General features: G+C 36.5%; 1 non-coding gene across 1 annotated transcript; it reads left to right on the plus strand.

The window, feature by feature from the left end:
* The first annotated feature begins 8,902 nt into the window (after positions 1-8,902).
* On the plus strand, positions 8,903-9,009 carry LOC123623729. Its single transcript, XR_006730007.1, has one exon. It is a non-coding gene; the product is annotated as a U6 spliceosomal RNA (small nuclear RNA).
* The last annotated feature ends 1,711 nt before the right edge of the window (positions 9,010-10,720 follow it).

Genomic DNA, 10,720 nt, shown 5'->3' on the forward strand with positions numbered 1-10,720 from the left:
TGGGCTTGTTCTTCACAAGTGCCTCAGGACTTTCCTTTCTTTTTTGTATAAGGAGTTGGGAGAAGGGAGTTCCTGATATTTTCATTTTCTTTTTACAAACCCGGAGAATCTGTGTCCCACTTGTTCTTCACTATCAAGGCAGCTAATCCACGTTTGTTTCCTGAGAGAAAGGGTGACCCAGAGAAGGGATGGCCAAACAGATTCTACAAATAGCAGAATCAAACATTTAGCCTAGACCCAGGAGAAACAGACGGCACAAAGAAAAATTTTGAAACAATAAATTATCATAAGTTGTCAGTAATAACAAAACCCTCCAAAACCCTCCCCGCTAAATAAAATGTTATGTATTCCAGGGGTTGGGATAAGAGGTGAATTAGAGATGAAATGAAGATGTCTAGTGGTGGGTCCCCCAGGGAAGGGCCACCCCACTCCAGTTTCTCTTGGGCGTCTTCCTGGTAGAGGGCAATGGTAAGAGATGGAAGAAACTTCAGGTAGACTGGGAGTATCCAAGGTGTTACCAAAAGTTCAACACTTGTCCTTGAGATCACATCAGAAGAACAATAACAAGTAGATCGAGGAGAAGGAAAGAGAAGTTTATTATTTTGATGGCAAAGGAGGAAAATGGTAGATTTTCTCATCTCAAAATCCAAATTCCTGAACATAAGTAGAAATGCAGAGCTTTTAAAGGGAGGGCCCTCAGTTCTAGGCTATGGTGGTTAATGGTTCTAATCATCCCATCTCTGCAAGAGACAAAGGCTGTGACTTCTGTATACCTGGGAGGCCAGTGCCAGGGCCTGGGATGGCTGAGTTATCTCTTGTAACATAAAGAACAAAAGACCTTCCCCTGCCACTCCCTACTACCTGCCTGAGGCAGGGATGCAGGCCAGTCCACAGTTCCCAGAAAGAGAGGGGGGAGTTTCAAAGAGAAAGAAATTTTTTTTTGTCTTTTTTTCAGGCCATTCCCTCTGTTACAAAGGGACCCCACAAGCAGCCCCTGTGGTGGCATGTTTATTCCAAATCCCCTTCCACACCAATAACATACTGAGGAGTAAGTCATTGGTGTCGAACAGCAGAAATGATTCTGTTTTGGATCTCTAAGAACCTGTTCCTCTCACAAATCCCCTAAGACCTCAGAATCGAGTGGGAACAGTAGAGGGATTTCCCATATGCCCAAGGACAGCAGGAGAATACTGAAGGACTTAAAAATCTTACCTAATTTTCTGAGAGCCTATTTGTGGTTCTGGAACAATAGAATTTTTGTCCTTAGTAACCATAAGCACTTTCTGAATATGCGATAGTCAATGAATCAGCAGAGACCTGCATGGCCTAAGAAACAAAAACTATGTAAATTCTTTGTGCTTTCAACTATCCAGTATTTCTTCTGACACTGCAAACAACGGCACCTTGCACTTCAACCTCCTTCCTGAGAGTGTGACATATCAGATGCATTGGAATTGCCGTAAAGCCCCAACAGGAGGTTATGGTTATATTTTGTTATGCAATATTGTGGCAAGGGAAATGGATTCAGAAATCAACTTCAGGCTGCCACTGACCTTGAATCTCCTGCTACTTTCCTTCTCCTGAATTTAATTAAATTATTTTATGTGTGATTTGTTTTAATGACTCACTCCCCAAAAGATTGAAAGCACCTTGAGAAGAAGGATGATGGCTGCCGGTTCACTACTCTATCCCTAAGCTCAGAGCCTGGTACAGAAAGAATGTTCACTAGATACTTGTTGAATGAATGAACAAAGTGTATCTGCACACAAATATCAGGCTCACGCCTAGTTATAATGGAAAGAGCTCTAGTGTGTGATTTAGATGTTCTGGATATAATCCTCACACATTCACCAATTATGGGTCACCTTGGCAAGTCTTAACCTTTTCAGAGCCTTAGTTTCCTCATTGGAAAATGGGAGGGTGAGATTAGATCAGTGGTTTATGACCTCTACTTGCTCTGGGGATATTTCTGAGAAATAGATAGGATTGGGGGAAAATGTACAGTTGATAGGCTTACTACCTCTTCTACTTCAATAAGAACAAAATTAACTTGTTTATTTTAAATATTACACTTAACATTTGAAGAATATGTCTATGGCTTACACACCATATCCCCTCACACACACACACTTGGGGAGAATACCTCTAAGTTCCCTTACATATTCTTAAGATAGACATACTAGTATATAACTAGAAAACCAATCCAGTGTATTTCTCTACCTTAAAAGCCTGCCAATAAGCTTGCCCTCTATTGTTTAGTCCCCAGAAATCTCATATATGTATCCTACTAATCAGAATGCATACACACACACACACACACACGTATAACTACTCTTCATGAGTGTTGCGGGGGGGTGTGTTTATGTGTGTGTCCCCAAATGCTGACATTTTGCAAGTATTTAATATGCACCACATATTTTACTAAGAGGTTTGAAAAACCTAATAAAAATACAACAACACTTGAAGTAGCCAAAATTATCATCCCACTTTATATTTCTTTGCTCAAAAGGTTTATTGAGCATCTACTATATCCTTGATAACATTCAATGTAGTCATCATGGGATATCAGATTTAAAAAGATATATAAGGTCTCTGCTTTCATGGTATTTTTATGAGAAGTGAATGGCAAGGGCCAAAAGTAAAGAAATTCATAAGATTATTTGAGATACTGATGTGTTTCTTATCACTTAGAGATTTTCAGATATCTCTGAAGAAAAGAAAGAGGACAGTTGTGATGGTTAATTGTATATGTCAACTTGGAAGGCATTTGGGGTGAGATTCATATTTAAGTTGGTGAACTTTTAAAAGTAAAACAGTGAGCCCTCCTTAACGTGGATGGTCTTCACCCAATCGGTAGAAGGCCTGAATAAAACAAAATGACCAACCTCCCTGAGCACGAGAGAAGTCTCTAGCAGATTGCTTTTGACCTGCATCTGTACCATTGGCCCTTCTAGGTCTCCAGGCTGCTGGGCCATACTGTAGATTTTAGACTTATTAACCTCCCTAATTATGGCTTAATTCCTTATGATAAATCTCTCTGTACACACCCACAGACACACACACGCACACAAATACACGCACATATCCTCTGTGTTTCTCTGAAGAAGGCTGACTAATACAGAGTAGAATAGAGCACGACGAGGGTTGAGTGGGGTGAGAAGAGAAGCTACACTGGAGAGAATTCTTGGGAAAAGGTCTGAGACGGGGACATTTGAGCTGTGGTCTGAGTAATGAGAGGGAAACAGCAGCAACTTGAAAGGCCCTAGGCCATGAAAGAATTTGGCATTTCAGGAGAACAGAAAGAATAAAGAAACTGAGGCACAGAGAGGTGAACTAATTTTTCTTAGGTCACATAGCTAATAAATGGAAATGCCAAATGTAACCCAGGTCAGCCCGATTCCAAATCTGGTTCTCTTAAACACGAAGCATTGTGGTCTCCTTTAGAAATGGGCTTGGCAGTTATATGGTTAATACCCATGAAACAGGCCAGAAGGCTTCTCAGGATAAAAGCTAGCTATGTGGTTTTAGTTATGTTGTGAAAACATCTGATGACTGCAAAGGGACTGTGAAACAACTGGGAGTATCACAATAATATGAACCAGTAACAGTCATGCATCCTTTTGTATTAATATTAAGAAAAATCCTGTAAAATTCCGCCTTCCTGCCAACTTCACAGCTGCCAGTGAGATGAGGTACCTTAAGGCAAGGATGTGACCAAGTAATTGGAACTGCAAATTGATGACAATTAGATCATTTGGACTTGAATAGCAGCAAGCAATAATTGTAATTGACAATGGGGTAGGGTGTAATTGATGTCAATGATTCAGAGGAAGAAAGGAATAGAAGACTAGAGAAAAGGCTTCCACTGTGTTTGTTGTCACAACAAAAATTAGCAATGATATGTCCTTAGAAAATACGGTTAAAAAATCAGGCATAAACCACAAACCGCATAAGCATAATCCTTAATATATACCTAAGATTATAAACTCCCAAGGATAAGGAGTGCACCCAGGAATGCTCCCCGGGGCACAGCACAAACTTACCCTGGCTTTTGAGAGGTTTCAGAAATAATTTTAAAAAGGAAAATTTCTACAGCCCTGGGACTTACATGCCATAGCTTTGCTGCATTTGCTTACACAGTTCTTTTCCATCTTCAAGCTCTAAGAGTTTCATGGATCTTAGGCTCATTAATTTTTATAACATGTCTATGTTGTTTACATTAAACTTTACATTATTACCCAAATATGAGCGATGCCACACAGAGTGGCTGTAGAATTCACTCTTTATCACAAAGCAATTGAGAAAAGCCTAGAATGCTTCAGTCACTAGCTCTCTTGGTGATTATTTTGTGTAACATTGAATCATATGTGTACTATGCCTTTGGGCTAGAAAGGAAGCATCCAAGGCAGAGTGATAAAATCTCCACGAAGTAAGTGGATTGATAAGATATATTCAAAACCACTACTCTGCAATTCTCCGTTGATAAAATTTCCTCAGTTACTTAAAACGTATTTTTTTTTATTTTAAAATGCATGGATATTTGGAAAGTATAAATGTATATGAAGAAATTGGAGGAGAAAGATCACTGTTCTGTGTCAGCAATATTTTCATTTGATTTTTTTTCTGTGGATTATTATCTGTTTCTGGTATTGAGATGTTATTGCAAACACTGCTCTGTTTCCTGTTTACAGTTCAGTATGACATAGCAAATATTTTACCATATTGTTACAGACTTTGTAACTAAAAGTTCAGTGACTGTATATCATTTTTCCTAATGCCGTTCTTGTTTTTCTCAATTTTTATGATAAATATTGCATCAAGGGATATCTTTGTGATCATCTTTGCATTTCAGGTTATTTTGTTGATGTGTCTTCTACATTGGGCAAATAAATCATAATATTTAAAAACTGTGATTTAGTATTCATATCCTGGAATAGCTAGAGTAGTGCTTCTCAAATTTAAAGTGCATATGAAGTATTTGGAGATATTTTAAAAACTGAGATTGTGATTCACTAGGTCTAGGAGAGTGCCTGAAATTCTGCATTCTAACAACCTTCCAAGTGACATTGATGATCCTATTCCTTGCCCCACACTTTGATAGGCAGACGCTCGTGATTTTTTCCTAAGAGTGTCTTTGGTAGGTATATTTCAATGTCCATGTATATCAAAGAACACTTTAAGGTCGCTGCCATCCAGGGAACATAAGACTCGATGCAAAGTTTTAGGTTTATGTATTCTCCAAAAATTCAGTAGCTAAATACAATCTTTTCTGGCATTTGTTTTGTAGAAGAGAAGCCTGAGGCCACCTGACTTTGTTTTCATTTGTGGTTAGACAACTGCTTACGTTTCCCATCTGTGTGTTTATAAGGTCATCATTCAAAAGGAAATTCATGAGGCAAGTGCCCAGTAAGCTGGAGTAGGACAAATACTCCTGCTAACCATAAACTCTAGACAAAATACAATCAACTATGTGAAAACACTGGGGAGAGAGCAAATGCAGTGAGATTCCAGAGGGGAATTGACATGTGGGAAAAGGAAAGAGCACAGGGTGAGGTTCTGGAGTTTACAGTTTTTAGTTGAGGGCTGGGCGGGGTCAGTGTCACACTGGGAGTTACGGCTCCAACAGAAAACCTGCAGTCCCCGTGGCAAGAAGGACTGGAGGGTAGAGTTTGAAGCCACCACTTCCCCTCAGAAGTCAGAAGGTGGTCCTGGAAAGGAGAGAGAAATGGGAAGCCGTCAAATCTGTGTATTAACTCCCCCCACCCCGTCTCAGGCTGAACTGTGAACCATGAATGTGTAAAGCACATTGCTAGTGGGTCAGCTAAGGATGAAAGAGACAAATTGACATTTTAGATGCCATCTACAAGTTTAACAAAAAATGTATGGTATTCAGTTTAGTCGTCTACTGAAAAGAATTAAGAATACTCAAAGAAATAGAGAAATATACCATGCTAATGGATTAGAAAACTAAACATTGTCAGTTTTACCTCAAATCGATCTGCAGATTCCATGCAATCCCTATCAAAACCCAGCAAGATTTAAAAATTCATATGGAAATGTTAAAGACTTAGACTATCCAAAGCAATCTTGAGAAAGATGAACAAAGTTGCAAGACATATACTACATAACTTCAAGATTAACTATAATATACAGTAATCAAATCATTATTTTATTGCATAGGATTAATAAAAAGGTTAAAGTAATAGAATACGGAACTGAGAAATGGAGACATTTCCATTTGATATTTTTTTACAAAGACAAGAAATAAATCAATAGGAAAAAAAAAGGTCTTAATAAATGGTATTGGAAAAATTCATATCCTTTAGGAAAACAATATACCTAGACCCCACTTCACACTACATGCAAAAATTAATTTGAAATGTATCATTGACTTAAACATAAAAACAAAAACCATAAAGTTTTTATTTATATAGGAGAAAACTTTTGTGACTTGTGCATAGGCAAATATGTCTTAGGATACAGAAATAAAAAATACATAAAAGAAGCAAAGATAAATTAGATTTCCTCAAAGCTAAAAACGTGTTACTACTAAAAATATTACAACTTTGGCATGAGAGCATGCATAAAATTTATAAATAGCAAGTAAATAGTCAAACAGCAAAGAGGTAGTCTGAAAGTATCCAAACTTGGGCTACTCTAGGAGCATGTGAACATAAACACGAATAAGAATAAAGGATTATCATCTCTAAATAAAAATGATCTGTGAAACTACTGACAAATAAATACATAAGTAAGTAAATAAATTAAGTAAATGGGGGTGGGGAGTACCCATTCCTTACAGTAGAATGACAACCAATAAATATAGAAGTGGTGAGAAAATTGTGAATCATTATTTTGCAGTCATCGTATAATTATCATAGGAAACAATAAATACCTGCATCATTGAACATATTTTTAATTACTTTAATTAAGACAGTATTTATACAGTCTCAAATACTGATGCACAGATTACTTATGAATCAAAAATGGAAAATGATAACTTTAAAGTTAAGAAATCTGAGAGATTCTACTTTGGATCTAACCAGGAGGTCAAAGTTAACATTACTAGTAATGGGAAAAATTGACAATGTTCACATCTTGATGTGATGTATTGAGAAGGACATGCATCACTCACATATTATTCCTGTCAAAAGTGTATCCCCTGACACTGATCATGAGGAAACCAGCAGCCAAAGTCAAACTGAGAAACATTCCATAAAACAATGGACCTGTGGTATTCAAATGTCAATGCCATAAAATACAAGAAAATAATCACAAACTTTTCCAGATTAAAGACTAAAGAACCATGACAACTAAATGCCATGCATGATGCTAGAGCAGGTCTTAATGGGTGAAAAAGTTCTATAAAGGGCAATTGGTGAAATTAAATAAAAATTTTATCATTTGTTTTATCAATGTTAAATTTCCTAAATTTGATCATTTCCCTTTCGTTATGAGGGAATGAATCATCTTATTTTTAGAGGGAAGAGAAAGAGAGAGAGAGAGAGAACACAACAGATAGCAGATGTTAAAAAAGGTAAAAATTGCTCAAGGGTATATAGGAATTAATCGTATTATTCTTGTGACTTTCTAGGTTTAAATGTTTTTTAAATGAAATTTTAAAAACAAAAGCAAAAATAATCTAATTCAAAAATTTTGCAACTATTTATTTTAGTAGGTGTTCTCTTTATAAATTGTTTCATCTCAATCTGTGATTTAGGGCCTTTCCTCAGCACATCTAGGTTTTCTTTAATGATATCATTTATCAAATGTTATCATTTCATAAACTGTTATAATTTGCTAACTTTTTCAAATGTTCTTGTTGTTTTATTTCCACCTTGGAAACAAGTGTAGTTTTTTAGATTTTTAAGGCCATTAACCATCACTCATACTTAGTATCTTTCACTTTATTTTTAATGAATATTTGTTTTAAATCTCTTTGTCCAAATTCAATGCATTCTTGTGGATCTTTTTAAGATGGTTCTCCAAATTGCTGATTTTGTTTTCCACACTGCAAATTTTATTTTGTTCAGCTTCCAACTCAAATTCCACTATTGTATAGATCATTTCCCTGAAAGCTTTCTCCCATCATTTGTTTCATGTCATCCTTTTTTCTGAAAATCTTGCTACTATTCTTTCATAGAATCCAAACAGGCTACCTGCAGCCAAAAGAAGATGCCAGTTTTATCTAACAATACTTTTGATCCTTTAGTAAATCATTACTGGGGGCCTTCTTTTCTGTGAGTTTTAGGTCAAGCTTCTTTTTGCGTGTGTGTGTACATGGCAGTATTTTGTTTTCACAGACACCACATTGGCCTTTTTTTACTGCTGACACATCCACAAACAATGGAACAGCAAGATAGTCTGCCATTTGCTCCTGGAAATTTAAGTGCAGAGCTTCTAATTCTTCAAATACTATTGTTTTGGACTGAGATGAGATCTTCTCCCTGTTCTCCCTAAGCCGGCTCCCTGATATGTTATACATAAGTAAAACTTTTCTAACTCACCCTATATGCTGCCCAGCACTGTATTTATAAGATTTCACTTCTCACTATTTAAAACACTGTCACAAATTCCCTCTCTTGAAGAGTCATTTATAATTTTTTTTTTAATGTTACTGAATGCTTGTAGAAGCTCTCTGGCTATTTCACATTGTGGTTTGTGCATTAGAGAGACAACAACTAAGTCTTGCTTGCCTGTTGGTAGAGATCACATATTTTTTTAACTAAGGAGGACAGGTAGTAAAGGAAGATAAAACGGTCTTCATTACTTTCAGGCCATCATAGAATTGGTAGGTCATAAGTGAATATGACTTTTATCCTTCATTCTAGACCTGTGAATTTTTGGAGCTATAATTTGGATCTAAACTAAACTTCAGTCCCTGGCAATAAATTGACTTTCTGTGCTTGTTTTGGCAGCACATATATTAAAATTGAAACGATACAGAGAAGATTAGCATGGCCCCTGCACAAGGATGACATGCAAATTTGTGAAACATTCCATATTTTTGTTCTTTGAAAAAATAAACAAAATTGACAAGCCTCTTGCTAGATTAATGAGAAACAGAAAAGAAAGGACTCTAATAAGCTCAATAAGGAATGAAAAAGGAGAAATTACAGCTGATACCATGCAAATACAAAATATCATCTATGAATACTACAAAAACCTCTATGCACATAAACTTGAAAACATGGAGAAAATGGACAAAAATCTTAGAAACACACAGCCTACCTAGGCTCAGTTAAGAAGAAATAGAATTCCTGAACAGAACAATATCAAGTACTGAAATTGAAGCAAAAATAAAAACCTTTCTGAAAAGAAAAATCCTGGACCAGATGGTTTCATACCAGAATTTTACCAGACCTACAAAGAAGAATGGGTGCCTATCCTGTAGAAGTTATTCCACAACATTGAGAAGGAAGGAATCCTCCCCAACATATTTTATGAAGCCAACATCACCCTGATACCAAAACCAGGAAAGGACACAACAAAAAAGAAAACTATAGACCAATATCCCTTATAAATATAGATGCAAAAATTCTCAACAAAATCCTAGCAAACTGAATTCAGGTGCTTATCAAAAAAATCATCCATCATGGCCAAGTGATCTTCATCCCAGAGATGCAGGGATGGTTCAATATACACAAATCTATAAATGTAATTCAACACATAAATAGAAGTAAAAACAAAGACCATGTTATCCTCTCAATAGATGTAGATAAAGCATTTGACAAAATTCAACACCCTTTTATGATACGAATGCTTAACAAAATAGGCATAGATGGGGCCTACTTAAAAATGATACAAGCCATATATGACAAGCCCACAGCCAACATCATACTGAATGGGGAAAAATTGAAAGCATTTCCACTCAGAACTAGTACCAGACAAGGTTGCCAACTGTCCCCACTGCTATTCAACATAGTGCTGGAAGTCCTTGCAAAAGCAATCAGGCAAGAGAGCAGAATCAAGGGTGTCCAAATGGGGACAGAAGAGATCAAACTCTCACTCTTTGCTGATGATATGATATTATATCTAGAAAACCCCAAGGATTCAACCCAGAGACTCCTGGAATTGATAAATGAATTTAGTAAAGTCTCAGGATACAAATTCAATACACACAAATCAGAGGCATTCATATATGCCAATAACTGTCAAACTGAGAACCAAATCAAAGACTCAATACCCTTCACAACAGCAACAAAGAAAATAAAATACCTAGGAATATATTTAACTAAGGAGGTAAAAGACCTCTACAGGGAGAACTATGAAACACTGAGGAAGGAAATTGCAGAGCACATAAAAAGGTGGAAAACCATACTATGCTCGTGGATCAGCAGAATCAACATTGTTAAAATGTCTATACTACCCAAAGTGATCTACAGATTCAATGCAATCCCTATTAAATTATCAACATCATTTTTCACAGATATAGAAAAAATAATTTTACACTTTGTATGGAACCAGAGAAGATCCCGTTTAGCAAAAGCAATTTTAGGCAATAAGAACAAAATGGGAGGTAATTTATCAGACTTCAAACTATACTACAAGGCTGTGGTTATTAAAACAGCTTGGTATTGGCACAAGTGCAGGGACACAGACCAGTGGAACAGAACTGAGAATCCAGATATAAAACCATCCTCATATAGCCATCTAATCTTTGACAAAGCAGACAAAAACATACTCTGGGGACAAGAATCCTTATTCAATAAATGGTGCT

The sequence above is a fragment of the Lemur catta genome, chromosome 18, assembly GCF_020740605.2.
Source record: "Lemur catta isolate mLemCat1 chromosome 18, mLemCat1.pri, whole genome shotgun sequence".
In the NCBI taxonomy this organism is placed as follows: Eukaryota; Metazoa; Chordata; class Mammalia; order Primates; family Lemuridae; genus Lemur; species Lemur catta.